The following is a 6000-nucleotide window of genomic DNA, read 5'->3' on the forward strand; positions in this document are numbered from 1 at the left end:
AATGCTACAAATTGAAGGGAAATCGGGGAATATATTAGGGACACTAAGGGCGGAAAAGCAGGTCCTCTAGAAGGCATTTAAAATCCAGGGAAATAGAGGAATATATTGGGGATTCTAAAGGAGGAGCAATCCGAAAAGAAGGCTCTCAAAAAGCATTCAAAAACCATGGAAATGGAGGAATAAATAGGGGAAAACGAGGCTCTCTAGAAAGCATTTGAAACCCATGAAAATAGAGGAATATATTGGGGAAAAGAAGGCTCTCTAGAAAGCATTCAAAAACCATGCAATTGGAGGAATAAATCGGGTATATAATGGAGGAAAAGAAGGCTCTCTAGAAGGTATACAAAAACCATGAAAATAGAGGAAAATATTGGGGATTCTAATGGAGGAGCAATCGGAAAAGGAAGTTCTCTAGAATGCATCCAAAAACCATGGAAATGGAGGCATAAATAGGGGAAAAGAAGGCTCTCTAGAAAGCATTTAAAAACCATGCAATTGGAGGAATAAATCGGGTATATAATGGAGGAAAAGAAGGCTCTCTAGAAGGCATACAAAAACCATGGAAATAGAGGAATAAATCGGGGATATAATGGGGGAAAAGGAGGGTCTCTAGAAAGCATTTAAAACCCATGAAAATAGAGGAATATACTGGGGAAAAGAAGGCTCTCTAAAAAGCATTCAAAAACAATGCAATTGGAGGAATAAATCGGGTATATAATGGAGGAAAAGAAGGCTCTCTAGAAGGCATACAAAAACCATGAAAATAGAGGAATATATTGGGGATTCTAAGGGAGGAGAAATCGGAAAAGGAAGTTCTCTAGAAGGCATACAAAAACCATGGAAATGGTGGAATAAATAAGGGATTCTAATGGAGGAGCAAACCGAAATGAAGGCTCTCTAAAAAGCATGGAAATGGAGGAATAAATCGGGGATATAAAGGGGGAAAAGGAGGGTCTCTAGAAGGCATTCAAAAACCATGAAAATAGAGGAATATATTGGGGATTATAATGGAGGGGCAATCCGAAAAAGGAGGCTCTCTGGAAGTCATTCAAACCCCATGAAAATAGAGGTAAAAATCGGGGAATAAATAGGGGAAAAGGGGGCGGAAAACCCACGAAAAAGGAGCGCTCCATCGATGATCTAATGGGGGTTTCCCTTGGCGTAGGCTCAAGTCTAAGTTCCATGGTCCTCCCTGTAACCCAAAACCAGAATAAAATCCTTCCCTTGCGTTGCATTTCTGTGGATCTCTGAGCGCCTTTCCTTCGGCTATCAAGAGTGCGCTTATCAGTGGCTGATTGCCAGAGGGGGGGGGGGAGGGGGGGGGACTGCTGGCTGCCTCATTGTTGATTTTATTATAATGATTGGCATTGCAATTGTTTCGAGTCTTTGCAGTCCATTAAGTCATCAATTAAAATATATAGAAAATTAAAACAACAACAAAAAATGAATAAATGTTGAATGCATTTTGTTTTTCTTAAATGTGTCACTGCCACACACACACACACAGAGAGAGAGAGAGGGGGGGGGGGGGGGGGGGGGGGGGGGGGGGGGGGGGGGGGGAGGGAGAGGCGGTCAGGCAATTGATAAGCACGTGTTGGGGGTTCAAATTGTGGGGTCAATGAGGAAGTCATCTTGCATCTATCTGTCGTCGGATTCTATTGTTTGGGAGGCAGCTGCAAAATGCAAGGCCAGGCGTAATTTATATTTTCCGATAATGCCTCGACGGCTGTCCATTTGACAGACTTAATGACTTAATTTTAATTTGCAGCAGGCAAATAATCAATTTGGCAACTGTTTGTGCAATGTCTGACGCTTGATGACGACTGGCCAAACGGCTCTCTCGTGTGTCACTACTGTTTGCCGACAGCAGGGGGGGGAAAAAGAAACGAAAAGTAAGCTTGCAACAAATGTTGCTCAAGTAAAGTGTTTGCTTTTGCCCCACCCACGCGCCCGCGCCCGCGCCAGGTCCCGTTCTAAGTGCAAAGGCACAGACACGCCCTGGGGCCTGCCACACAACTGTACGGCCGTATGTGCCGCTGATAGCAAAACGCATCGATAACAGCAGAGAGAGAGACAGAGGCAGAGGAGGAGGCATAGGCGGAGGCAGAGGAGGAGGCATGGGCGGAGGCAGAGGCACAGGAGGAGGCATAGGCGGAGGCAGAGGCAGAGCCAGAGGCCATTGGACTGGTGCTGGATGACGATGATGTTGTCGAAGCCATTCCACACACACTGATAACATTTGGCAAATGCAAACGTCGAATGGCAAACGTCGAACGTCGAACGTCGAACGGCAGCAAACGCGTATTAAAAATGCCCAAAGAGCATTGCCCATCGGCCCATCGGCCCAACGGCCCATCAGCTGGGGTGCAATGCCCCCGAGATCTGTCTCCCTCTCCCTCTCTCTGTATCCCTTGCAGCATGTTGCATGAACAGTGTACACTGTCCATTCATTTGGCCTGGCAAACATTTGCATTGGCCCATTCTCGGTCAATATAGACAGATTTCCATGCAAATTTAATACGCAAACATTTCGGGGCGGGCACCGGTGCGGGGCCAGCAAAATCTCATCTGTGCTATTGATGATACCCATAAGGATGGCAGTGGGGGGGGGGGGAGTCGCCTGCTTCCACCTGCTGCATGATGCCTGCTGCCTGCTGTTACTTGCGCATTTCGCTCTGAAGCTGCCCCTGGATGCGGCTGCCGGTGGAGCCAATCGGTTAGGCAATCAATTATTGGCCCGTAAGCGGGCTTCAACCCACTCTGCAACCCCCCGCCCCCCCCTCTCTAATCTTGCATCTCGCTAACGGATGTGCAAAAGCGCGCTGCCAATTTAAAATACAAACAACTTTAGCTTTTGGCTTTGGCTTTGGCTATGCATCCGTTTCCGCTGCCACAGCAAGGAGTGGGTATTCTCTAGAGACTTAGAGAGAGAGAGAGAGAGGACGGAGAAACAACTCGGAAATCTCTCGAATTAGTACTGCTTTGTTACCCGATCTAGAGACGTTTTTGGGGCTCAACTTTTTCGGAGTTTCCCCTCGGTTTCATGAGCCTACAAATCCCTGGTGTTCCGCCCTGTGTTCTAGGCCTGTTCTGGATAAACGGCTAGTGGAAGATTGTGCATTGATCTGAGCTTCATTTCGGCCCTCAATAGCAGAGCCACGGTGCAGCTTCCCTGCTGCTGGCCGTGTCCTTGCTGTCTGCCCACGGATACCCAGATTTCGCCCACTGGCTGTGCCTCCAGGCGTTCCTAACTGACTCGCTTCCTTCTGGCCTTGGTTGTTGCCCAGGGCTGGCACTCAATCAAACCCTTGCCGATGGAGCCTGCCCCTGTCCCTGCCCCCTAGAGCTGGTCAAGGACCTCAGATTGGAACAGATTGGACCTTGGACGAGGGTCAATAGCCAGCAGAAGAGTGTAACTGCTAAGGGAAGTGGCGCCAAGATTTTGGTGTATTTTTGGTGTATTTTATTTGAATTTATTTGCTGGAAATTCGGATTCGTCCCTGCATAAAAGTGTCAATCTGCAGAAATGCTAGGCCTCGGCTTCGGCTACCGTTTATGCGATCGCATGAATCAGTAATCAAGTAAAGCATGTCTCGGCCAGGACGGTGTCTGGGCCATGCCCTTGGAGGCCAAAATAGGAGGCCACCGATAGAGAAAGGCACGGCTTTGGCCTGTATCTGAAAATGGAGACTTGTTCTCGATCGAAAAACCTTTCCAGCACAGAATTTTCATATAAATTGAACAACTTTCAAGCAACCAATGATTGAAAACTCTTGCCAAAGGCGATGGTTGAAGGGACTGGCCTGTTGGGCACCACTTAAAGGACTATTAGCCAACTCTTTCCTCTGGAACGAAAGCCCTCCATTCGACCGAAAATCAATTAACGCATTTCATTTGGCTCGAATGCCTAACGAGAGACGAACACCAGCTCCAGGTCCAGGTCCAGGTCCTGCCTACTCAAGCGGTCTCTCTCTCTACCTCTCTCTCACTCGCATTTAAATAATGTTTCGTGTGAACATTAAAAAAAATTTGAGAAAATACTGGAAAAAACAAAAACGAGTGGAGACGGAGGAAAAACGGTTACAGGGACCAGCCCCTACTTGACACCAGACGAAACGAAACGAAACGAAACGAAATGAAAGGATCCCTGGGACCACCGCAGAGCGTTTGCCAACTTCCGGAGTGCCATGTCCGGGTCCTGGCGTCCCCGCGTCCCCGCGTCCCGACGTCCCGTACTCTGCAAATTAAATGCAATGACAAATGCACTCCGTCAAATTGAAAAGGGATTTCTCTTATTAATTATGACGCCGCCGCAGAGGCAGCCGCAGCAGCAGCAGCAACAGCAGCGAAAGGGTTGATGACAACATGTCGCGAAAGGGTGACAGGGGCATGGGATGGGGCAGGGGCAGTGGCAGTGGCAGTGGCAGTGGCAGTGGCAGGGGCTCAGCCAACTGTCGATTTTAACTGCCCAAAGGGATGAGGGGATGGGCCTCTCTCTGTGTGTGTGTGTGTGTGTGTGTGTGTGTGCGCCGCAATGCACATTTAAATAAAAAAACGAAAAAATAATAATAACTCTGCGGTTGGCCGCAACATGGCCGCCTTTTGTTTTTTGTATTCCTTCTTGTTTTATGCATTTTTATTATTATTTTTTTTTATATTTTTCTTCTTTTTTTTTCTTGCAAGCGCCTGCGTGAATTGCTTACCCAAAAGCACACTCCTCTCCCCTCCCCCCTTTAATTAAGTCAAAGAGAAGTGCCAGTGGGTGGCGGCAGGAGGGGCATCGATCGGGCACCCCCCCGTGAAGAGCAGAAATGTGGTCCTCGATGGAAACGAAGATTTTTATTTCATTTAATTTCTAGGTTTCGGTTTTGGATCATTTCCAACTTTTTCCAAATTTTTGCCATCGAAATGGGGACAAAACTTCACGAAAAGACGATTATTTGGGGGCATTAATTTATTTTAAACATTTTATTTTCTTTGAAACGGTTAAAGCAAAACCAAACGATGTTCTGGCCAAAGCCTTATATCATCAGCCTCCAGCCAACCCCAAAAAACCTTCCATGGATGACCTTTGGGGGGAACTTAAAGCAAAAGATTGGTTGGCTATAGCCAAAAAAGCGATCATTGTATCAATGAAGGCTAAATCCGAATGGTAATCAATTGATTCAACAATTTGCAGCGGCAACACTGGTGGATTCCATAGGAAGACACAAAAAATCATGGAATCTCTTGAAACTCGAAACTAAAGAATGGTTTTTCCTTGGTCTAACACTAAAAATATTTAAAATAAATTTAAATCGAAATTATGCAATTTAAAAAAGGTGACCAAGGAAAATTTGAAGGCCTAAAAAAGTTTTAAAATTATAAAATAAAAATAATATAAATTAAACAAAAAAAAATCAATAAAAAATTGTATACAAATTCATTTTTTACAAATTGTACATCCTCAAAAAATTAAAAAAAAAATGTAAATCAAAATTATGAAACTTAAAAAAAAAGTTCAAGGAATAAAAACAAAAAAAAAAAATGTAAAATAGTTATATCAAATTTATGAAAGCCCAAAAAATAGTTCAAAGATAAAAAATTAAATAAAAAAATTTGAAAGCCTAACAAATTAATTAAATTAAATAGTTAAATCCAAATTATGAAACTTAAAAAAAAAAACCTTCACTAAACAAAAATTTGAAAAAATTTTAAATCAACCGTTTAGTAATTTTTTGCATTCCTTAAAATTTTAAAAATATTTAAATCGAAATTACAAAACTTATAAAAAAATTTCACTAAAGAAAATTTGGAAAAAAACAAGAAAATAATGCTGTATGTTTCTTTTTGATTTTTATTTTTGTTGAGAGTTTGTGAACAAAATGTTGTATGTACATATTTCCGTATCTTATGGAACGAAATTCTGATAGAAATGTAAATTCTGCTTTTTTGGCTATTGTGAATATTCCCCGAAAGGATAAAAAATAATTTCAATATACATTTTGTGTATATTTAAAA

The sequence above is a fragment of the Drosophila miranda genome, chromosome XR (assembly GCF_003369915.1).
Source record: "Drosophila miranda strain MSH22 chromosome XR, D.miranda_PacBio2.1, whole genome shotgun sequence".
In the NCBI taxonomy this organism is placed as follows: Eukaryota; Metazoa; Arthropoda; class Insecta; order Diptera; family Drosophilidae; genus Drosophila; species Drosophila miranda.